This window comes from Anabrus simplex, chromosome 7 (genome assembly GCF_040414725.1).
Source record: "Anabrus simplex isolate iqAnaSimp1 chromosome 7, ASM4041472v1, whole genome shotgun sequence".
Classification (NCBI taxonomy): domain Eukaryota; kingdom Metazoa; phylum Arthropoda; class Insecta; order Orthoptera; family Tettigoniidae; genus Anabrus; species Anabrus simplex.
Genome location: NC_090271.1, coordinates 284,474,111 through 284,500,461, shown reverse-complemented (window position 1 = coordinate 284,500,461; position 26,351 = coordinate 284,474,111).

The window sequence follows — 26,351 nt, the reverse complement described above, 5'->3', positions numbered from 1 at the left end:
AGAAAGATTAGATCAGATTATGACGCCCACTAGTCTGAGGCAGATATGAGATTAGAAAAGCAAGACTGATAAAAAGTCAAAAGAACCAAGATATAAAAAAGAGTCCTGTTCGATTTTCAGAAATATATGCCTGCACCATAACTTACTAATCCCAGTGAGTTTTACCTGAGAAAGCTCTGAGTAATCTGACAATCCTTTATAATAGAGAACATGTAAGATAAAACAGTTGCAGGTCGTGGACCTTAAGAAGTGTCTTTTTTATTTAGTGACGTGGATTCTAGTTAATATGTTTGAAGTTCAAACTGATGAACTTACGATATGGTCTGATAAATGTGGAGGTCAAAATCGTTATTTTCCCATTATTGAATCAAAATTTTGTGTTCTTAATCTCAAACAGATCAAGCACAAATTATTATTTGAAGGAACTCACTCATATAAAGTTATATGGTGTTTATACTGGTAATGAACGATCCAAAAGAAAATTGGGTTCAATTACCATCATTGCGACAGCTTCAAGGAACTGACTGAAGTGCATGACATGCAAATATCAGACTTCAAAGATTTTGAAAGTCTTTTCAAAAGACCATCATCACTTTTGGTTAAAAGAACAACTGAAAGTTCGTCGTTATAAAACTTTCTATTTAGCCAAGTTGTACACCTTCAAGTACGAGTAGAGAATTCAGGTTCCCTGTTCTATAAAATTTCATTTGACGATGAATTTCAAGATACTGATGTACAGGGCGGGCAAAATAAAACTGTCCCGGTAAAATATTTATGAGACTGACGCGGAATTGACTCTTGTTAATGAACAGAATTGTTCATCACAGGAAATGCTGGAAGCCGTGATTTCGATGCACCAATCGGCTGCTGTCACATGACTGCGCGTGCGCATCTCCCGAGTACGTTGCTGTGTCATTATGTGTGAGTGAGTGAGAGGAGCGGTCACCAATAGAATGCAACACAAAATGGTGCTCTCGATAAAACAGCGCATGTCCATTTTCGAGTGTTATGCGAAGCGTGCTTCGTGGAAAACCTGTGCGGAACTGTTTGTGCAAGAGTTTAAAAGTCTGCACACACCAATGCGGGACGCGGGACGCGGGAAGCGAGAAGCGGGAGCGGGAACAAAATCTACAATCCCGCGGTCGCTGCCAAGTTCGTCTTTCTGCACACACCAATGTGGGACGCGAAAGCTGGAGCGGGAGCGAAACCTACAATCACGCGGTCGCTGCGAAGTTCGCCTCTCTGCATACACCAACGTAGGTCGCGAAAGCGGGAGCGGGAGCGGGAGCGGGAGAGAAACCTACAACCCCGCGGTCACTGCGAAGTTCGTCTTTGTCTTTACACAGACCCTTGGAACTTTATGTGGACACAGCTAAGCTAATCATTAGAACAACGTGCATTCTGCATAATTTCCTGGGAGAAAATTCAACACATTGCGAAGATTTAGATTTACCGGATTCAGGACCTGCCTTTGAAAATGTTGACAATGATGCACGACGAGCACCCGCTGTAGCCTTCGCTGATCGTGAGAAATTTGTGGAGTTCTTTGGTACGCATAACAACAGTGTATAGATAGTTTTAGTATACATTACTTGTATGTGGAAGATTACGAACGGAGAAATGTGTGCAAAAATAGTCACACACAAACAGTGATAATTAAAGAATTGATACTTACCCGGTTTACGCAGTTCTTTTCCTATTTCATCCAACAATATATATTTCTTCCTTACATTCTTGTAAACTTCATTACTCATGTCGTAAAGCATTAGATGTTTCTTAACGCTCTCTATCAACAGTTCAGTCGGCATTGCTACTGTCACATTGAATGCGGGACGCGGGAAATCGCTGCATGCTGCGAACTGAGAATGGTTCGCAGCAATCCCGCCATGTGGACGGGAGAGTGACGCAGCGGTGTAAATGGATCCATATTCCGCTGTGCACATAATAGTTCGCGACGGGATCGTTCCCGCTCCCCCTCCCGCATCCCGCGTTAGTTTGTGCAGATCTTAAGACTGGAAGCGTTTTGGCAAAACCTCCAGCAAAGTCTGTAATGCAAAACTTAATGGCCAAATGGCACAAAACAGGCTCTGTAGCGAATAAAAGCCGCAACTATCCGTAAAGAGTTCGAACTCTAGAAATCATTGCTCGAGTGAAGGAAGGCCAGGAACATTGTCCGACGAAATTTGAACGCTGTTTACCTCTGCAAGAGGGAATTAAGAAATCATGTCGAAACATTATTAAAAAGGACCTTCTTACAAGTTTACTGTTGGGCAAGCGTTAAAGCGTCCTCGTGAACCTTCGCGTGCTGAGCGTGCGGAATTGCGCACGCGCCGACATGTGACAGCAACTAGCAGATGCATCGAAATCAAGGTTTCCAGTATTTTCCGTGACGGCTGGTTCTCCTGTTCCTTAACAAGGGCCAATTCCGCGGGTCTTATGAACATTTACCTAGCCAGGTTTATTTGTCTCACCCGGTACAACGACGAACAAGGGGGTAGCATGGCCTTAGGGCTTCCTACTATAGGAAACACCGTTAGACCCATAGCTCCAGAAAAGTGTAAAAACTTGCAAAAATTCCTCAGGTAGGAGCCTCAAAGCTCTCATTATTTCTACCAGTGCATCGTACAGACAGTGTTGAGACGAGCTGGGAAAACCCGGAGGATATTCACTAACAAGTGAAGTTTACTTCTTGTATTTATTGTACTTTATTTTCTATCTTGACCTGCAGTTTTGATGTACAAGTGCGCCTCCCTTATTCATAATCCTGTGTAATGGAGATACATACTTATATAAACATAAAAGATGGAAAACAAAGGGAAAGGCAGATATTATCCAATACCTTTAGTTATCGTAATTGCAAAAGATAACGTGTTCATAAATACATTTCCGAGAGGTAGAGTATCGTATATCCTACACCCTTTCCCTCCCTCCTTTACCACTACACAAAAACATTCATAATGACAACGTACAAGTAGAAAGTTGAAAATGTTATAAAAAGTAAGGTACTTCAGAACTGTCGATATAATCCTCCTTAATGGTAACAACATATGAGCATCAGCAACTCCTTTCTGCTCTCCTGTGAAATCTACGAAATGTCACTTACGCTGGTTTACCTCTGATGTACCGAAATAGCATGAAAAGCTGATACTACATGAAAGTTCTCCAATTTTCAAATACATTTCATTATTGTTCCTTTTCAACCATTTTCAGTTTTCTTTGTACTTTCCATTCATCCTTTTCTAATTTATATATTTCTATTATTTTGTGTAAGACGACACTTTCCGTATTATGATAGTGTTGTAAAGATCAGATTTCACTTTTATTGTGTAACGGTTCAAATCCCGTTACAAGATGATATCTGTATTTTTATTATTGTATGATTTTATCTGTATTTTATTATTATTATTATTATTATTATCATTATTATTATTATTATGTCAGTATTATTATTATGTTATCTGTGATATTGTACTATTATTGTAATTATCCGTTTTATTCAATTTTGCAATTGCCTGTTGCTTGCAAGATTGCACTTAGATGTATACATGTATACGTATGTGTAGTATAACACTCAATACCTGTACAGTGAGAATTGTTGTATATATCAGAGATGGGATGTGACGTTGGTACATTGTGCAAGATATGGCGATTCTGCCAAGTCATCGTCGCGCCTTGGCTATGTCATCGTATTTATTTAGAATATGCGCGCACCGACTCGTCGCCGCGGGGCTATTTCACCACTGTGTGTAATATCTGTCGCGTAGGTGGGAGTATGTCATTGTTTTTTGGAGATTACGTAGCTGTGTCAACCAAAGTCTATATAAGGTGGGTGCACATTGTAGCGTCAGTCATTACTTATACGGATGCAGTACAGTGAAGTAGTCTACTAGATCAAGAGGCCTTAAGTGGTCAGCCAACCAGTGTGAACGAGAGATGGTGAAGACTCAGTGAGCCATTATTGGTCATTGAGAGAGTGAGACCAAATGGTTGGTCCGTCATTTAGTGGAAGGCGCGGACGCAAGGCTTACCAAGGAGTCAGAGAGGGCAACCCTGGACCTACCAAGAGGTCATACCATATTGACTTACAAAGAAGTCAGATGATATGGAGAAGAAGCAGTCTCAAGGATGTATCACCACGTTAGGCGTGACACATCTACAGTAAACACCAGAGCAATGGATTACGTCGTAATTACACTCAAAGTGTTAAAGGTACAGTCAAGTGAATCAGTGAGGGAAATATTTCGTATAAATTGTTAAATGTCCGGTCAAGAAGAATTCAAATTCATGCCTAGTTTCTTTCAGTTGCAATGTCATAATTTCATATTCTCATCTGTTTTATCGCAACAAGACTCACTATTTTTTGATATATTATTTAAAGAATATATTTTGTTCTATCAAACGAATTCATGGTTTCATTTCATTGACAGTAAAATATTTTAACCTCAAAATTAATGGGGAAACCGAACGCCAATCTCCTTTTCCCAGAACTTATATGGTATGTTGTCAAAAGTAAGCTTATTACCCCACACCCTAGAGATAGTCAAGAATCTCATTCTATTATTGCTGTACTGAGTGACAGCTGGCGCCCTTCAAATAACGTATGTGTAAGTAAGCAGGTAACAAGTAAGTGTGAGTACAAGGTTCGACGAGTGTGTATTTTATTTAATGAATGTTAACTTTCAGATTTTCCATTTTAAATGAAGATATTCAGATTATCAAGTTAAATGCAGATTAATATGTTTGTAAAGTTAGTCAGCAAGTAAGGAAATGTCACAATGTGTCGACGCAACGCGGGACTCGAATAAATTCAGAATTTGTTCTGAATGACAGCATATCATAGGTTCATTTTGGGAGGAGTGTGCGCATTTAAGCCAACGGAAATTATTACCGGTAAATTTCAGGACTATAATTTTGTGATATATATTTGTATTTTGGGGATATGTCAAGGGATTTGAAGAGGGAAATTAATTTGAGATCGCGGACTATTACTAGTGAACCAAAGATGGACACGGAAGACAGTAACAAGTCATGTAACGACGAGGTCATTGCTTCTGCGGACATCCAAGGTGAAATTCAGAGTAGGGAACAGGTGAATACGATGGAAGCTTCTGTGATAATTCAGGAAAGTGCAGAAATTGAGAAGCATACTGAAACCCAAAAGGAAAGCGTAGGGGGAATGAACCAAGATTTTTTAAATTTTTTTAAGGCCGAAATGACCGGGCTCAAGGAACAAATAAATACAAGTAGTGAAAATAATAAGAAAGAGATGAAAGAGATGAAAGAATTAATTAGTAATAGTAATGAAAATAGTAATAAACAAATGGAAAAGATGAGTGAAAATAATAAGAAAGAGATGAAAGAATTAATTGATAGTAGTAATGAAAATTGTAATAAACAGATTAACTCTCTAAGTAGTAAAATGGAAGAATTAATTGGTAGTAATAAAGAGAATTTTGATGGGATTAATGATAAAATAGATGGGTTAAGGGAGTCACTAAATTCTAAAATAGATACTAAGATAATCGAGGTAACTAATCAACTATCTAATTTAGAAAATAAGGTAAATAAAGAGTGCGTTGACCTTAGAGGTGAAATGGAGTCGAATCGGAGCGATCTTCATACTCAAATTGAACATGTCAAAGGAACTTGTACAAAGAATATCAAAGAGTTAAGTAATAAGATTTCTAGTAATCGGGAAGAAATTCACGAGATTGTAGACAAAAGAATAGACAAGATCCATAATGCAGTGGGGCAAGATATGAGGGAATGCGTCAGTAAGGTAGAAACGTTTGAAAAAGAGCTTGGGCAGGTCAGAGAACTAAAGAATAAACAAGAAACATTGTCGCAGAAGGTTACAGAGAAAGAGGAAAAATTACAGGAAGAATTGAGAATAATGAAAGAGAATGCGGAGAGAGTGGCGGAAGAAAAAGTTTTGAATTGCCAGAGGGTACTACGGCAAGAAATGAGAGAAGGTCAGATTACCAGAGAAATAGTAGTAACGAGTGGTTTATACAATAGGGATCAAGATTTGCCTAAGTTTACTGGAAAACAGTTTAATCCTATGGAATTTGTCACATTAGTTGAGAAAAGATTTGCAAATAAGTTGAGGGATAATATTATCGAATGGGAATACGTGTTAGAGATCTTGTCTAATTCCTTCATCGGTGAAAGTAAAACCTGGTTTCAAGTGTACCGTAATGATATGTCTAATTTAGGAGAATTTAAAGAGAAGTTCGTTGACAAGTTTTGGGATGAGAATATACAAGATCGTGAGAGAGAACGGATTATGCTTGGTAAATATAGACAACAGGAGGGAGTGTCTATGACAGAGTACTTTCTGACACACGTGCTTATATGGAAAAATCTTAATAGTATTGATTCAGAAGTTGATGTCGTAAGGATTATGTTAAAACATTATTCTGATAAGATTAGGGAAGCTGCGTGTATGCAGAAAGTCAGTACTATCAAAGAAATGGAGGTATTGTTAGATAGTTTCGAGGCTCTGAATGGTAGAGTAGGTGATAATCGACCGCAAAGTAGAACTGTAGAAGGAGCTGGAAACAGGTCAGATAATTATCAGAGGAGAGGGAATAATAATGATCAGCCGAGGAATAATAGAAATTTCAATAGTGATAGAGGTCAGCAGAATTACCAGAGAGAATCGGAAGATGGGAGGCGTGCAGATGTGAATTATGTGAGGAATTATAGACAGAATAGCTGGAGAGGGAATAATTATGATCAGCCGAGGAATAATAGAAATGTCAATAGTGACAGAGGTCAGCAGAGTTACCAGAGAGAATCGGAAGATGGGAGGCGTGCAGATGTGAATTATGTGAGGAATTATAGACAGAATAGCTGGAGAGGGAATAATTATGATCAGCCAAGGAATGATAGAAATTTCAATAGTGGTAGAAGTCAGCAGAATTACCAGAGAGAATCGGAAGATGGGAGGCGTGCAGATGTGAATTATGTGAGGAATTATAGACAAAATAGCTGGAGAGGGAATAATTATGATCAGCCGAGGAATAATAGAAATGTCAATAGTGACAGAGGTCAGCAGAGTTACCAGAGAGAATCGGAAGATGGGAGGCGTGCAGATGTGAATTATGTGAGGAATTATAGGCAGAATAGTTGGAGAGGGAATAATTATGATCAGCAGACGAATAATAGACATTTCAATAGTGATAGGATTCAGCAGAGTTATCAGGGGCAATCCGGAGAAGGAAGGCGTGGAAACTTTATAGGCCAAAGTGACGGAAGGCGTGAGGATTTCAGTCATCAGAGAGAGAGTAATAGGCTAAATGCGAATGGTATTCAGGAATAGTCATCGAGCAAGAGTATTCCAAATTCACAGGGAATCGGGTAAGTTAAGTGGACAGGCCGAAGGTAGAAGATGAATAGGTATGTAGTATAAGTAGTTATGTAGTGAAAGTAGATTTAAGAGTAGTGTGATTGTGACCTAAGTAATGTTAAGTGAGATATTTAAGTAATGACGTAGTCGTAGATAATGAAGTAATTAATAGTAGTAGTAAGCTAGACGTAAGAAGTATTCTGTTAAGTAATGTAAGTACTTGTAATGCCGAGAATGTGATGTAAGTAGTGAGGTAGTGACTCCGACGATAGAAATTATGATATGGAGAAGAAAAGTAAAGGTATTATTAGACTCTGGTAGTGAAAGGTCATGTATTAGCTCCAAGCTTTACGAGGAAATTCTGAAAGAAAGTCAGAATATAACAGAGATTCCTGTGAGGCAAACCTTCATTATAACAGCGGTGGGTAGCAAGTCGCAGAGAGTAAATAAAATGATAGCAGTACCAATTACGATTGAAAATGAATGTAACTTTCAACCATGCCTTGTTGTGCCAAATCTGGTGTATTCAGTTATTTTAGGAGCTGACTGGCTTACAAATCATGGAGCTAGATTAGACTTTGATTCGGGTAGTGTGTGTTTGTCCTGGGGGAAAACTAGCAAACAAGTATGTGTGAATTATGAAGGGTCTGAGGTAAGTGTTGATAACGTGTGTTCTGGTAAAGGTATTAGGGAGGTGAGTGAAGGTGTTCCTAGTGAGAGGAGATGTTTTGACGTGTGTCACTTGTGCATAAGACAGGATCCAAGGGATAGTCTGTATGAGACAGTGGCGAGAAGTAATTTGAGTGAATTACAGGAGGAGCAGTTGTGTTCGATGTTAGGTGAGCATCGAGATGTATTTAGTGATAAGCCAGGAAGAACACATGTATATGAACACAAGTTTGTTGTACATGATCATTCATCATTCGTAGGACCCAAGTACCCCATTCCACTTAAATATGCTAGTGCTGTCGAAGAACAGATAAACATTATGCTGGATTACGGAATAATTGAACCATCTTGTAGCCATAGTATTAATCCTTTAATTATCGTTGCCAAGAAGGATGGGTCAGTCAGGCTGTGTATTGACGCCAGGCTTATGAATCAGAGGATTGAGGCAGACCAACAGAGGCCTGAAACAGTGGAAGAGCTCATTCAGCGTTTTGAAGGGAAAACATGGTTTTCTATCATGGATTTGTCTTCTTCATTTTGGCAAATTCCCCTCAGAAGAGAGGATAGACCTCTCACTGCTTTCGCATATAAGAACTGTTTGTATCAATTTGCAAGAGTCCCGTTTGGTACAAAAACGTCTTCGGCAGCGTTGATTCGTGCTATGTCTAGAGTTTTAGGTCGGGATACAGGGGATTTTGTTACCATGTACATTGATGACGTAGTAATAGCATCTCACACTTTTGAAGAACACATGGAACATTTGAACATAGTCTTACAGAAAGTTAGAGAGGGAGGTTTCACATTAAAACTGGATAAGTCAACATTTTGCACACAACAGATTACATTTTTGGGGCACACTGTATCTGCACAGGGGGTAAAACCAGAACAAACGAGATTAGAGAAGATTAACAACACGAGCACTCCACGTAATAGTAAACAATTAAAATCATTTTTAGGGGTTTGTAATTATTTTAGACGTTTTGTCATCCAATATGCAGCGTTGTTAGAGCCATTCAGAGGCTTATTGAAAGGTGGAGCTAAATGGAAGTGGACAGTTGAACATGATGAGGCATTTCTTAGGCTGAAGGAAGGTTTTAATGATGCCGTTATGTTAAAATACCCTATGCCTAATCGCGAGTTTGTACTCATGACCGATGCGTCAGAAAAGGGCATTTCCGGATGTTTGTGTCAGAGGGATGACGAAGGAAATTTGGGTATTGTTTCTTTGGCGAGTCGGGGACTCAGCTTGACTGAAAAAAGGTATACCATCACGGAAATTGAGTTCTTGGCTATTATCTATTCATTAAGCAAATTTAGGATGTATGTATTAGGGAATAAGTTTGAGATATGGACAGATCATCAGGCATTAGTATTTATTAAAACATGTAAGTTAACAAGTAATAGAATGACAAGGTGGATTTTAGCTATCAGTGAATATGACTTCACTATTAGACATATTAAAGGTAAAGATAATGTCTTAGCCGATTTCCTCAGTAGGAACTTATCAGGCAATACTGAGTCAAGGTATGTAGATATACGAGAAGGCATACTGGTATGTGTGGGTAATGTGACGGACAACATGACAGAACGAGATCGATTATGTCATCTCATGGTGGAACAGGAGAGGGACGATGAGATGAATGTTATCCTGACCTGGTTAAGAGATAAGGAGGCAGATGTTCTTGTGAAGAAAGGTAAACATGAATATAAACTAAGTAGTGGTTTCCTGTCAAGGAAGTGTCATTCTGGAGAATTTAAAGTTTGTGTACCAAAGGCATTACAGGAAGACATGATTTGGTATTATCACAAAGAACTCGGTCATTTTGGGGCAAACAAGGTTCTTTATGCTATTCAAGGGAATTTTGTGTGGAAGAATATGGGAAGGAGTATTAGGAAATTACTTGCGACCTGTGATCTATGTCAACGTAGTAAGCATCCTAACAGGACGTTAGAGGGTCCACGGCAAGCAGTCATTGTAGACAAGCCAGGCCAACTTATATGCGTAGATCTGTTCGGGCAACTAGTAAAATCTCGGTATGGATACCGGTATGTGTTCGTTTTGATTGATGCCTTCAGCAAATATGTCAAAATGTATCCCCTGAGAAAAGCTACGGGAAGGGGTTGCCTAAAGCAGGTTATTGACAGATATATTCCTGAGTTTGGATGTCCACTCAGAATATTATCAGATCACGGCAGTCAGTTCAGTTCAAAGATATGGACTACCAAGTTGAATGAACTGGGTGTTAAGGCCATATATTCGTCTATTCGATACCCACAAGGTAATATGGTCGAGCGGGTCATGAGAGAGATCGGGAGAATATTCAGAGCATACGTACATGATAAGCACAGTTCGTGGTTTTCACGACTGGGTGATGTAGAACGATGGTGTAACACTACGTTACACGAGTCTACGGGATGTACGCCGTATGAAATTCATTTTGGTAGGAAGCCAACCGATCATATTGCAAGTATGCTAGGCTTAGACTTGGGAGAGGGAAAATCTAAGGATTATTATATCCAGCTGGCTAGGGAAAATTTAATCAAAGCAGGCAATAAACGCATTCGCCAGCAGAAAAGGGCAAAATTGGACGAATTCAGTTTGGGTGACAAGGTGCTACTTAGAGTTCCATTCCCATCATCTGCAGAGGCGGGAAATATGTCTAAATTCTTTCTTTTGTATCAGGGGTATTTCACTATTGTGAGCCGTATCGGGAAGTGTGCATATTCCTTAAAAGATCAGGAAGGGAAGATTGTCGGTACCTACAACATTAAGAACTTAAAGAAGTATTTCACGTGAGATTTGTTGAAATAAGAGTAAGATGATTATATTTTGTGAGAAACTGGCAAAATAAAACTAACATCTGCGATATGCGTGTGAAGCAAGTGTCGTATTGGTGTATTGGAAGAATAAGTGCTACATTGTCATGTACTGTGTGACAAAAAAAAGGGAGAACAGGACATTGGACAGTTATCTGCGATAACCATATGCGAGAAAAGTTCTCATATAAGTGATATTTCACAAAATATTTTGATATGTTAAAAAAAAAGGAGAAGAATGTTGTATATTGATTGAAAATTATTTGTGTGTGTTAAATCAAGTGCTATACTCTTGTGATTTGTATGAGAGAAAGAGAGAGAATGGGACACTGAACAGTTATCTACGATGGCAATGTGCGAGAAGAATTCTCATATATGTGATGTATTATAAAATGTATGGATGTTGAAAAAGAAAATTATTGTTGTATACTCATTTAAAGTGTTTATCTGTGTCAGTGTTATATATATAATTTTGTTCATAAATCAATCGATTCTTTGTTCTTCGATTTATTTATGAGGGAGGCGAATTGTAACGGTTCAAATCCCGTTACAAGATGATATCTGTATTTTTATTATTGTATGATTTTATCTGTATTTTATTATTATTATTATTATTATTATTATCATTATTATTATTATGTCAGTATTATTATTATGTTATCTGTGATATTGTACTATTATTGTAATTATCCGTTTTATTCAATTTTGCAATTGCCTGTTGCTTGCAAGATTGCACTTAGATGTATACATGTATACGTATGTGTAGTATAACACTCAATACCTGTACAGTGAGAATTGTTGTATATATCAGAGATGGGATGTGACGTTGGTACCTTGTGCAAGATATGGCGATTCTGCCAAGTCATCGTCGCGCCTTGGCTATGTCATCGTATTTATTTAGAATATGCGCGCACCGACTCGTCGCCGCGGGGCTATTTCACCACTGTGTGTAATATCTGTCGCGTAGGTGGGAGTATGTCATTGTTTTTTGGAGATTACGTAGCTGTGTCAACCAAAGTCTATATAAGGTGGGTGCACATTGTAGCGTCAGTCATTACTTATACGGATGCAGTACAGTGAAGTAGTCTACTAGATCAAGAGGCCTTAAGTGGTCAGCCAACCAGTGTGAACGAGAGATGGTGAAGACTCAGTGAGCCATTATTGGTCATTGAGAGAGTGAGACCAAATGGTTGGTCCGTCACTTAGTGGAAGGCGCGGACGCAAGGCTTACCAAGGAGTCAGAGAGGGCAACCCTGGACCTACCAAGAGGTCATACCATATTGACTTACAAAGAAGTCAGATGATATGGAGAAGAAGCAGTCTCAAGGATGTATCACCACGTTAGGCGTGACACATCTACAGTAAACACCAGAGCAATGGATTACGTCGTAATTACACTCAAAGTGTTAAAGGTACAGTCAAGTGAATCAGTGAGGGAAATATTTCGTATAAATTGTTAAATGTCCGGTCAAGAAGAATTCAAATTCATGCCTAGTTTCTTTCAGTTGCAATGTCATAATTTCATATTCTCATCTGTTTTATCGCAACAAGACTCACTATTTTTTGATATATTATTTAAAGAATATATTTTGTTCTATCAAACGAATTCATGGTTTCATTTCATTGACAGTAAAATATTTTAACCTCAAAATTAATGGGGAAACCGAACGCCAATCTCCTTTTCCCAGAACTTATATGGTATGTTGTCAAAAGTAAGCTTATTACCCCACACCCTAGAGATAGTCAAGAATCTCATTCTATTATTGCTGTACTGAGTGACAGCTGGCGCCCTTCAAATAACGTATGTGTAAGTAAGCAGGTAACAAGTAAGTGTGAGTACAAGGTTCGACGAGTGTGTATTTTATTTAATGAATGTTAACTTTCAGATTTTCCATTTTAAATGAAGATATTCAGATTATCAAGTTAAATGCAGATTAATATGTTTGTAAAGTTAGTCAGCAAGTAAGGAAATGTCACAATTGATATTGACTTCTGTTTATAAATATTTAGTGTGAATTTAACAGGTACTCAGGTGTCTTGGTGGTTTTTTTATGAGAGTTCTGGTTTTTCGAACGGTTTGGGAACGTCCTCTAGGTGTTATTATTATTATTATTATTATTATTATTATTATTATTATTATTATTATTATTATTATTATTATTATTATTATTATTATTAATATTATTATTATTTATTCGTTTCAAAAGCATCACATTATACAGTATAAATAATACATAACAGTGCTTATATAAAACTAATACTACCCCCTTTATTGCCAAGCTAAGCCCAGCCAGTGAGCGAGAGATCCCAAGAGGGACCGTTATTCATGGCTTTCTGTTTTCTAGAGGCATTTAAGGGAAAAAGGGTGAAGACCAAGCATAATAATAAATTTAAAAACAACATTCCGACATTTATTAACATAAGCATTCATTAAAACAAACAAAATATCCTTGCTGAAGTTAAATACATTTGAGCATTCATGTTGTCTTGTCTTCCCGTATTAAATTACAAACAACAAAAACGATCTTCGTCCTTACAGACAATGGCTAGGTTCTGAAATCAAATAATATCAGAAGGATTAGGCCTTTACTGCCTTTAAAAGATTTTAAATTAAAATATAATTTGAGCCTCCTATAATTTATAATTGCATTTACAAAGGAAATCAGCTGGCAGCTATCTCGTCTATTAATTGAGTAACAAATTAAACTGGAATTTTTCATTAATTCACTAGAACTTGAACACATGGTCACTGTTAGCTAACGATCAATTACGTTACTTAAGGTAGGTAACACTCGTTAATGACATCAGTAGAAACTCTACTAGGAAATCTGAGTCAACTCCAAAGTCGTAATTAATTAATTATTATTAAGTAAATTATCTAGGTAACATTTACTTCGATTATCACACGATAGTGTTCACAAATTGATGTATTTCATTACGTAACCCTCACTCTAATCATGACACACTAGTCAAATCAATTAATGAATTATTTATTATCATTATTACTCGTTACCCCTTAGCTCAAATTAATTATGTCGTCTGTGGGTATTTAATTGTTATATGCACAGCATTTAAGTTTTGGAAATCAGTTAGAAATTCTCTAAAAATTAATTATAAATGCACTAAAAAATTTATTATAACCACGTGTGATTTAGTTGAAGACTTATTAATAAATCGCTTGCCTTTGCTGAAAAGGAACTAGACTATCTTTCGTCTAAATCAGCGTTAAATGAAAATTAAATCCTGATCTAGTCTTACTTGACGATATTCTCAGCAAATTGTTCTTTAAAGTATACCAAATAAATTATCAAGGTGGCAAATCAACGCTGAAATGATCTGTGTCGTCGCGATGAACGCACGACCAGGTTAAAGCAGAATGAACAATTGGAAACACGAAAATATTCCTAACTACATCGCACGCACGCACACACACACACACACACGCGCGCATATATATATACACTGACTGACAGAGCAAATGCAACACCAAGAAGGAGTGGTTCGAAAGGGATGAAAGTTGGGGAAAAACAGAGACGGCACGGACGAATAATTGATGTTTATTTCAAACCGATATGCAGGTTACACAATGCGCACGGCATCGACTCAGTAGGATGTAGGACCACCGCGAGCGGCGATGCACGCAGAAACACGTCGAGGTACAGAGCCAATAAGAGTGCGGATGGTGTCCTGAGGGATGGTTCTCCATTCTCTGTCAACCATTTGCCACAGTTGGTTGTCCGTACGAGGCTGGGGCAGAGTTTGCGAACGGCGTCCAATGAGATCCCACACGTGTTCGATTGGTGAGAGATCCGGAGAGTACGCTGGCCACGGAAGCATCTGTATACCTCGTAGAGCCTGTTGGGAGATGCGAGCAGTGTGTGGGCGGGCATTATCCTGCTGAAACAGAGCATTGGGCAGCCCCTGAAGGTACGGGAGTGCCACCGGCCGCAGCACATGCTGCACGTAGCGGTGGGCATTTAACGTGCCTTGAATACGCACTAGAGGTGGCGTGGAATCATACGCAATAGCGCCCCAAACCATGATGCCGCGTTGTCTAGCGGTAGGGCGCTCCACAGTTACTGCCGGATTTGACCTTTCTCCACGCCGACGCCACACGCGTCTGCGGTGACTATCACTGACAGAACAGAAGCGTGACTCATCGGAGAACACGACGTTCCGCCATTCCCTCATCCAAGTCGCTCTAGCCCGGCACCATGCCAGGCGTGCACGTCTGTGCTGTGGAGTCAATGGTAGTCTTCTGAGCGGACGCCGGGAGTGCAGGCCTCCTTCAACCAATCGACGGGAAATTGTTCTGGTCGATATTGGAACAGCCAGGGTGTCTTGCACATGCTGAAGAATGGCGGTTGACGTGGCGTGCGGGGCTGCCACCGCTTGGCGGCGGATGCGCCGATCCTCGCGTGCTGACGTCACTCGGGCTGCGCCTGGACCCCTCGCACGTGCGACATGTCCCTGCGCCAACCATCTTCGCCACAGGCGCTGCACCGTGGACACATCCCTATGGGTATCGGCTGCGATTTGACGAAGCGACGAACCTGCCCTTCTCAGCCCGATCACCATACCCCTCGTAAAGTCGTCTGTCTGCTGGAAATGCCTCTGTTGACGGCGGCCTGGCATTCTTAGCTATACACGTGTCCTGTGGCACACGACAACACGTTCTACAATGACTGTCGGCTGAGAAATCACGAATCACGGTACGAAGTGGGCCATTCGCCAACGCCGTGTCCCATTTATCGTTCGCTACGTGCGCAGCACAGCGGCGCATTTCACATCATGAGCATACCTCAGTGACGTCAGTCTACCCTGCAATTGGCATAAAGTTTTGACCACTCCTTCTTGGTGTTGCATTTGCTCTGTCAGTCAGTGTATATATATATATATATACACAAGGGTAACAGGTAATTTATGTACAATATTTACAACGAATCCTGGCTTAATAAATTAATCAATTATTTTTACATGGTCGCGTCTGTAAGATTCGGTAGATGAACTCTTGTCCGGTAACATTAACAACTCATTTAGTGATTAGTGATCGAACTAGTGTTATAACTTGAAATTAAATAATATTTAAATAACAACGGAGATCCATCTAAATTTCAGAAATTAACTTGAATATTCTAATAGAATTCAATAATCATCAGCATCACTTGGGTTAACAAATCGCAAGTCTCGCGTTCGTGAGCCTTAATCATTTTATTATTATTCCCTACACTCATGAAATATATTCAACACGTGCTTCACATTTATTATAATTCACACTGGGTTCCAGAGAAACAAGCAACAAATTATTCAATTAATATCCCGCAGGATCACTAATACTCCAGGCGCAATTTTGAACTGAGCACTTCAAATATCATATGAGAAAATTTTAAGTCAGTTTATAGCTCACGACCATTTAAATGCATTTTTAGCCCGGTCTTCTATTTGAATTAATTTGTATTATTAATAGAGATTATTAGGTCTATCAGTCCTCCTGAAATGACGTGAAATTAGATGACACGATCCTATAGAATTGCAAGTGAACTTAGATGACATTCAATTCGACACTACTTCACAAAATTAAGTAAAACTCCATATCACGATATTGCAAATATCACACGTAAACAAGGGAAGTTTATCGCGTGGTCAGTGACTTTAAAGTCTAAATCCTACATTTGAGAATTAATTAAACAGAACGACTATAACAATTAGTCTAATAGACCTCAAATTTCAGTCACACATATGTAACTCAACTACTATGACACCTTGAGAATGAAAATGGAAATACTGTAACTCGAACTACTGAAAAACTAATAGAACTACGATCTAGGAAAGAAAGATCATCTAGTTTTACATAGACGAGAAAGATATCAGACAATTAAAAATTGTACTCAATTTTAGCTGAAGTTCGATTCCCGGTTGAGGTGTCCATCATTACGGCATTTACCGTCGGTCACCTTCTCCAGCCAGAAATGCCTTACATGTTTAGCAGATCATGGAGACACAGAAGTAGACGTTCTACGATGAAACTACGCTGAATCTTGTAGACGAAGAACCCATCTTGAGGTTCACGACGATCCGTTGGCTGAGTCTTCGCCACGTGCCAGTAATGTTAAGCTGCAACTAATACAATATGCATTAACATTTGCACACACCAGTCGGAATGTTTAATATTCTCGTGGAGAAATGAACTTGACATGGATCCATTAATTTCGAAGTACACTTCGTAAAGCTTTATCGTAAATAACTGCAGTAAGTTAGCAGAGTAGTTTTCCGTCTACAAGCGTGAAATTATTTCCACGTGGTCCCAACGAACAGCAATTACGTCATCAGCAGCACAGCGCAGAATAAGCAGGAATCCGAAGTAGAAGAAGAGGAAGATTTAATGCGAACATGGGGCTTTATAGCTTTAGCTCTGGGGGGGGGGGGGTGTCGTTTATAAAGACGATCATTTGTTCACAGTGTCTCTTGTAATTGGTTGTGAATGTTCTGGAAGCTTGTCACTTGCTCGCCCGCTGGTCGGTGCACGGGCACTTCTCACTTTGAAAACCAGTCTATCACGTGATCAACCCCTGCACTGAATCGAATACGGATCAATACTCGCTCCCTCTGAATTGCACAAAAAATAAAATTAAAAAAAAGTCTGGTGCACTAACACAGCTTTCCAAATGATGAAATCCAACCCTTGGCTAACAATAACATTTTCAATGTAGACCTGTAGCAAATGATCTAATAATGACCAAATTTGACGGGGACAGTACAGAGGGGATAAAAGACGAAAATGACAGTTTAACTAGCTTAAGCGCAATATTTAGCAATCACTATGGCTTCAGAACTTGCAGACATCAGGTCACCAATGTTGCATCTCACATTGGTATAAGTGCTTCGTAGTTTGTTGAACACCACAGTCGCGAAAGGTTGATGATGTGGTGTAAGTTATCTTTTGACTTAGTGACTGCGGCTCTGAGTTTATTCAGTGTTTTCCAATTAGGCCATTCTTTAGTGAAACCGGCAGCTAGATTTTCTGATAGCGTTATCCGGTGGTGTTCGTATATCATCTTCCACGTAGATAATCCAGAAGATTTCTGTTGACCAATATTATCTGTTGCTCACTAGAAACTTTTCTTGGATATTAATCTTGATGAAGAGGATGATGACCGTATGAAGGATGTTTATATTTTAGGTGAGGAAAGTGCAGCAACTTGTGGAAGAAGAAGATTCTGTTGTTCCGTCCAAATATTTACTGTAGCAAAGTATACTATATACAGTACAATGAAGCGTTGCTTGCCTGGTATATTATAGTCAAAATAGGAAGTTTGATGGCGATTTTTACTGGCTTCTCTTAACCCCTTCAGCCTTATAACAAGTAATTGTGAAGCTCATATTGCGTATTCCATCAATATACTGGCAGGGACGCTAACGACTGGTGCGACGGATCCCGACGAAAAACTGAAATTTTCCTGGGCAGTCAGCTTTTATAGATCTCATGGCCATACACAAAACTCTGTAAATCTCCTCAGCTTCTCCCTTAGTGTCTTGTCTGAATGGAAGTAAACGTAAACCCCAGGATACTGACATGCGTTAGACAAGATACCAAATGCCTAATAGACTGTGGTAATTGACTTTAGCTCAAGCGGTTGGTCATGTTAATATTATATTTATTATTATTAAAAATACTCGTGCCCATTAATAAAGAAAAATAATGAACAACCGACCAAGGGAAATGATAGCGAAAATAATAGGAATTGACTAGGATAGTGGAAGCATTAGGGCTACCAGAGGTTTCCGAGGTAAGTACATCATTGACAAGAGATAATAGAAAAAATATTTCAAACAACATACAACATGTATTTATGTCAAGAATTAAATACACAATTAAAAGGACCAAGATAAGAGAGCAACATGGATTAGCATTAATAAAATGAATCACTGACCAAGGTACAGTGTATTCCTGTTTTGAACGCATACCCCTACCTCTGGTGAGACAGTTACCTTGCCGCCACTACATATAATACAGCTATCTGTTAACTATTTTTCCATTGCATAGGGGATTCGGTTATTGTGTGCTATGGGTTGGCTCGAACACACACTGAATTGATTTTTAGAAGGAAAAGGCTGATCTTTTATAGGGTTAGTATAGAAAGTTCAAGAACGTAGGTATCGTAAGATGATTCCAGACGGCCGGCGTCATAGTGACGTAGAGAGGCTCAGGTTGGAGAAACGATTAGCGTACAGTATGACGAGAATCAGCGAAGATAGCAGCTGTACGGCGAGGCAGTATAAAGTGAAATGAAATGACGTATGGCTTTTAGTGCCGGGAGTGTCCGAGGACATGTTCGGCTCGCCAGGTGCAGGTCTTTCGATATGACTCCAGTAAGCGGCCTGCGCATCATGATGAAGATGAAATGATGATGAAGACGACACATACACCCAGCCTTCGTGCCAGCGAAATTAACCAATCATGGTTAAAATTCCCGACCCTACCAGGAATCGAACCCGGGACCCCTTTGGCCAAAGGCCAGCACGCTAACCATTTAGCCATGGAGCCGGACAGTATAAAGTTAACAGCGTAGTAGCAAGAGAAGTGAGGTTAGCAGCAATGCAGGCGGCGAAGTGAAGGTAATTTGTAAAATCTTGAGAGTATTTTGGGGGAATGTTACAATATCCAATCATGTGACTTTTCAATATGTCACAGATAGTTTTTGACAAGACTGAACCATGCACTTGTTTGCAAATACTTCTGTGCTGACTCTACAAGCTCGAACAACTTGAATTTTCCTTTGTTGATTGCATAATTGCCCTTTAATTCCACCACAAGTTATATTTTACATGCAGTACAATATAATATCCCTTTTCCTACATTCTATTACCTCGTTCTCTTGAAACTTTCGGGCAGAACTCAGCGACATCATCCCTCATATGTTACTAGTAATAGGTTCTATCCTCGGAGAGAACGCTTTTCCTGTGTTCGATTCTGGGGATTTTGTTTTGTTTTATTCTTTATTAGGAGTGGCGGCGGTGATAATGTTTTAAGAGGAAGTACTATACAGTACAAGTAGCCAACCCTCCTCTATATAAAACTAAACACAGAAGAAGAATGGAAGGGATCTGATACCGGACAAAGAAAGAGAAGGGCCACGATGGGCGTGAAAATAAAAGACTTCCTAGGCCTAAATAAGTAATATCGTGGGGGTCAAAAAGAAAAAAGAGTTTACGAAGGTAGGATAGATGAAAGTGAGTAGTGTGACACAAATAACTTGAAGCAATGCCAGGACTCAGCTAAGGGCCTCATAGTTTTCAACCCACACTCCCAAGGTAAGAGCCGCTGAGGACCCTTTTTGTCACATATTACGACAAGCAGAGGATACCATGTGTGTTATTCTTACCCCCCCCCCTCACCCACCCACCGGCGCGTATTTATTAAGACCCTTAGGGTAAATTATTTCTCCAAATTACTTACGTTTATGGCACTACCGCGAGTACTTAATTCATTAGCGATTGCCAAGCCAACGTGAGTACATTTACTATTTATTTCTAGTGTCTCCCTCTGTTGATCAATGGTAGGGTATCGGCCTCAGTATTCTAAGACACCGGCTTCAAACCCGGCAGAGGTAGTCGGATTTTTGATGAGCGGAAAAAAGTTCATTCGACACTCAATGTCGTACGATATCTGCATCTAAAAGATCTCTTGTGACACAGCTGGTGTTTAACCGACAAAATTCATTTCAAATCAGCCATAGACGCCCAAGATAGATTCGATTTACTCTGCGTTTCTAGTAGGACCAGAGTAAAACAGGTGGGCAGACAGGCAGATGGTGTCAAATTAAAATTCAAATGTCCTCACACGGTAGCTGAGGCCATGCGATTATTACTTATTTATTTATTTAATTTATTTCTAGTATGGTGCAATAAGAATGTCATGATGATAGATCTGCAGCTCAATCAATGAAATAATTATAGGCTCACCAGTACCACATGGACTAATCCCTTTGCCTATATGCCCGGGTGCTACGTTGCATGTCCGTTGCAGCAACTTATCTATTCGCTAATCGGCCAACTAGGAACCACGATGTTCCATTATACATTCTGGCGTTTACTCAATTTTCGTTTCATCGCTGCGTCGAGCACGGCCTTCATCCTACTATTTTGCACCAGTTGTCCGTTTCTCATCTCGGAAACTCCGAAAAGTCATTATGCTTGTTCTGAGAAGGTCTTGTTTGTGCGTGTTTTCTAGTTGTAGTTCTATTTCTTGAAGATCTTTCTTGACGTCAACGTATCAAGGGAATGATGTTTTTGGTTATGCGCCAAAATGGTTAAAAAATGCGTTTTGGCCATAGAGAGCCGCCCATCCCTGGTAGGCGACCGTAGAAATGAGCCCTTCTTTTGGGCATTGTGTCCGTGATCTTCTCTATCTTAGTGTAGCCTTCTTGACAGGATTTTCTTACGTGGATTCCGTTGCTGTAATTTTAGGCAAATCTATTGTGGAGAATCTCTCTTTTTGCTCTAACTTAGTGAGTGCACATTTCTGAGAGAGAATAAGGCATTATGACACATACTGAGATACCGTCTTTACGACAGTGTTGTAAGGATGAATTTTGTTTTATGAAATATTATTCTTCATGTATGTTTCTTTACCGGCACATATCTCCAATTTATTGGTGACAATCGGATCAAAATCGCACACTGTAGTTTCGAACGCAGCCCGATGGTGAGGCAGAGTCGCTTGTTGCGTTGGCACACAGAAATGTTAATGCAGAATCGATAGAGAAGCTTGACTAGAAATAGCCCGCCAACCAGGTTCAAGCGGATAGATCTGGCGGTGATTTAGTCAAGACGTCCATCGGTCATTGATCCTTAAGCACCGGAACGACTTTTTCATGGCCGGGATATGGATTTTTATATTACAACTCGCAGCCAAGGGAGCTCCCCTATTTACATAAAGTAAAAAGAGAACCTTCACTCCAGATATTACTCAGCCCCCACAATCCACGCACAATAGCTCCATTAGAAGTTCCGTATGCTTCTTCTTAACTTCCTGGCCCAACCCTGTGTACCAGAGAAATCAGCTGCAGTGAAACAGTTAAAGTAACCGAGAACAAGTATTTGCTGATTTCCGGAAGGACAGAAGGGGACGAGTAATGAAGAGAAGTTGTGAGTTATGTATCATGCTGTTTCTACTAAATGAAAGACTTGAGGTGAAAAAGTCACGTTTGCTTTCACATAAGAGATCTAATCTGCTTTCCAACATATAGCGCTGTACATTTGCATCAGTGAGCATTGTTACTTGATACGTATTTATTTATTTATTTATTTATTTATTTATTTATTTATTTATTTATTTATTTATTTATTTATTTATTTATTTATATATAATCTCTCCCCCTCCTGCCCCTCTTTATTTTCATTTCCTTTATTTCTATTTCTTTCCTTATATGCAGCCACTTTGCGATTACTCTTTCTTCTGGTATTATATATGATTTTGTTTATGGTTCATGTATACGCTTAGTTTTCCTTTATAATTCCTATATAATTTTTTTGGTTCTGACCTCTCCACTTATATCTTTTCCCACATTGCCTTCTTGTGGATGATCATTAGTAAAAAATTTGTTTGTATCCAAGAAATGTTATACATCAAGAGGCACCGAAATCATTTCAGATACTAAATGATATTTCTGATCATTGCCTCGAAAAAAGCATGGTAACTAACTGATGAGACGTAAGTCAGTGACGTTGTAAATACCCCACCAGACATTATTGTAACAATAAAATTATCCAATAGTCGTGTTTCGATACTTTCTCTCCGAATTAAAAATATAAACTGCACCATTGTCAGTATGCATGCGTTAATTAAGGAGATAAATAAGAAGGATCGAAAAAAGAAACATAAATTTTAGTAAGAACTCTGATGCGTCCTTTCTAAAATTCCCGAAAAACATATAATCATCTTGCTTGGTAAAAGTAAGTAAACTCGTGTCCTCATCCCGAGGTAGTGCAGCTCTTTTCAGGCACACCCCCATTGGAGGTAAGCTGCATGTACCATTTCAACCACATACCAGCCCTCCTGTCATTCTTAAATTTCTGGCAGTACCGGGAATCGAACCCGGGCCCCCGAGGACGGCAGCTAATAACACTAACCGTTACGCTACGGAGGCGGACATCTTGCTTGGTGACTTCAATGCATAGATTCGCAAAGCAAGACAATTTCAGAATCAAGAACAATTCAGCCCACCGAAGAACTAACCGCAAGGAGAAGGGATCACTGAACTCCTGTCAGGTGGTCAATCTGGTTCTGAAAATGACCGCGTTCAAATATCTGCCCAGGAAACAGAAATCATTGGATGTGTCCGAATCCCAACCTTGATGAGTTCCAAATTGATCACGTTGTCATCGCAACAGGAGATTCATGATGTTGTGAAAGTACTGGAAAATTCTAACCTTGACTCAGATCATTATATTTCAAAGGTAAAAGTTCATTCCCTTCCACAAAAGCACCAGTAAGGGACAAACGATGTGTATTAATAGATTACATACGGACAAAGTAAGAACCAGCCAAGAATATAGTTAGAAGCTGGAGACGACATACCTAAAGAAAGTAGGACACCTGGAAGAGACGAAGTTTTAAACAGCTAGGAGACATTCCCCTCAAAATATCCAAGATGGATACCCCGTGGACCCAAGGATGCTATTAAGCAATAAAACAAAAATACTTTACCAGGCAGAGATGGAACACGCTGAACTGGATAACAGGAAGGACTTTCTTGAAGCAAGAATGTGTGCAGTCAAAATCATGCGCGGATTGAAGCGTGCCTTTGAGAGAAACCAACGTATACAGATTGAGCAAGACACCAAGATAAACAATACCCGAGATTTCTACAACTTAAATACAATCTCAGAATGCGCACTCCACCAGGCCTGAACTTCATAGCTTTGATGAAAAACTACTTACAATTACAAGGATAATTGTCCGATTCTGCTCAATTACTGTACTTTGAGTCCTTCCTCAACTCCTAGGCTCAAACATCAAACTCCAGATCCGAAGAAAATCAGTCTACCTACTCCGACTCATCTTCACCAACCAGAAAAGAAGTCGAACACAATATTCAGTCACTGAAGGACAACGAAGCATCTGGAGAGGATTCCATAATCGTCAATCTCGAGAAATATGGGGGTGAAATGGTGATAGATAGGATAAATGAGATAATCTGCGAGTTTCGGGGAACAGAGAAACTTCTAAATTGCTAGACTTCAGGCCTGATGTACTCCTCCATCATAAGAAAAGATGATGAACTGTACGTGAATAACTATCGAGGCGTCTCACTCATCTCAGCTACGAACAAGTTCTCCGCAAAAGTCCTCAAGATCAGAACAGAGTAACTACTGGATCTGCAACTGGATGACTACCAAGGAGGGTTTAGTAAAAGACTCGTATGTTGAAAAGATAATGAACCATTCTTTCTTTTCTGAAACTTAGGAATAAAAAATGCATGGTAACCTTAGGTCTTTTTAAGAGCGATTACGACTCGATTAATCGAAACACTAACATGAAAACTATGGAATAAACGGGTTTGAACAATAAAAGAAGGGCGATAGTTCAATAGACCCTGGTGGATACCACAACCAAAGTGAAATTTAAAAGATACATTCTACACATCTTTGACATTAGGACTGGAGTTAGTCATTGAGAGAGGCTCTATTCTGTTCTCTTCTACGGTGTACTTGAGAAAGTTATCAGTGAGTGGCCCAAAGAATTGTGTAAGTAAGTTATTGAAATCAGCGTTAGACTGGACTGAAAGAGTAATATGACAACCGGCGGTCTAACATTTGCAGATTATCTTGCAGTTATTTTAGTATTCCACTAGCACAGCTGCAAATCAAATGAACAACTAATAGCACAAATGGCAAACACCAGTCTCTAAGTCTCCTTTGTGAAAATAACTAATATCAAGCTGGCACCCGAAGAGTTTGCGGTTGGGGCCCGAGAGAATAAAGCAGGCAAACACAAATAACTAGCCCAGGCTGAGTGGCTCAGACGGTTGGCTTCTGACCTCAACTTGGCAGGTTCAATCCTGGCTCAGTCCGGTGTTATTTGAACCTCGCCGTTTCCGAAGATAGTTAGTGGGACTTAGGAAAAATAACATTATTGTTAAAAATACCTAGGCGAGCGTATGAAAGCTAACAGTCTGAAAATAAAGCATTCGTGTTCTGGATCAACAAGGTATAAATGGCAAGAGAAATAACCGAAGACATCAATAATAAACGTTCAGTGCCTTTCAATGCCAAGCTCCGACACTACGGTGTCGTTATTTGAATAAAGGTCCTGCACACACCAGAATGCCTCACTATGAATAATAACGGTTTGATAGAAAAAGAAGACGCCGGGGAAAGCAAGATTCTGAAGAAAGTCTTGGGTTCAGTCGAAGAAAAATAGAAATACAGAAAAAGAGGCACAACAATGAGCTATATTCACATGTGAGAGAGATAACGGACAACATTCCAAACAGCAGGATCTCTTTCTAGATCACCTGACACAAAACAATTCAGACTTACTTTTCAATGCAAACTTTGACTACTTTCTAAATAAAAGACGAAGTGAGAATCGTTCACTGACGTGAGAAAGGAGTTACAAAAAGCGGAGATCACACGTGATGACACCTTGTAATGTGGTCTTTATCTAAATAAATCTAGAGGGCATCGTGGTTTCTGAAAAAAGACTAGAATTACACAGGCACAAAATTACACCAGTTCGCGTTCTCTCTGCTCTCGCTAATTCAGTCACACACCAGTTATACACTTTACCACTTACATGTTAAAACAATTTCACTACACACTCTTTTTCAACTGTCACTTAGAACCTAGGGGCGTTCACAATTACACCCACTGTGCACTATCGCGGCTACACCGTCCACAGCTTGCGCGCACGTAACAAACTCTTACAATTCTCTACGTTGTGCATAGTCCGCACACTCACGGTGGTCTCCGTTCACTGTCGCTCGTCGCTCAGCTACACTGTTTCGCACAAAACGTCCGTTCACACACACAGCACTAATAGCACTCATACATCACTTGTTGACAGATCCAGTGCTCCACAGCAACACTCAGCCGAATCAATGGCAGAACTGAACCGAATCAATCGCTAGTGGAACTGAACACAAACTGAACCAACGATGTTCGTCCGAACTGCCTTAAATAGGGAAGCCGTCCTTTCCAGATACTTCACGAAAGGAAAAACCTTTAGAGTCCTCTGGAATCCAAAAGCTCTGAGTTCATTTTATAGTTTTCTCTCACACCGCTCTGAAGGCCACGGATGAGGTAATGGGGTTGCGACAGTGGTGGGGAGAGTGGGGCCTTGCCTTGCGCGTCTGGCTCTGTCCAGAATGGCTGCTGCAGCGGCGATCGGGCGGGGCCATAAGTCAGTGACGTTACTGAAGCTTGGAGCCAGGCTAACATGACTCCTACCTCTGCAGTGACTTACAATAAAATGGCAGACACCGTCATAATAATAATAATAATAATAATA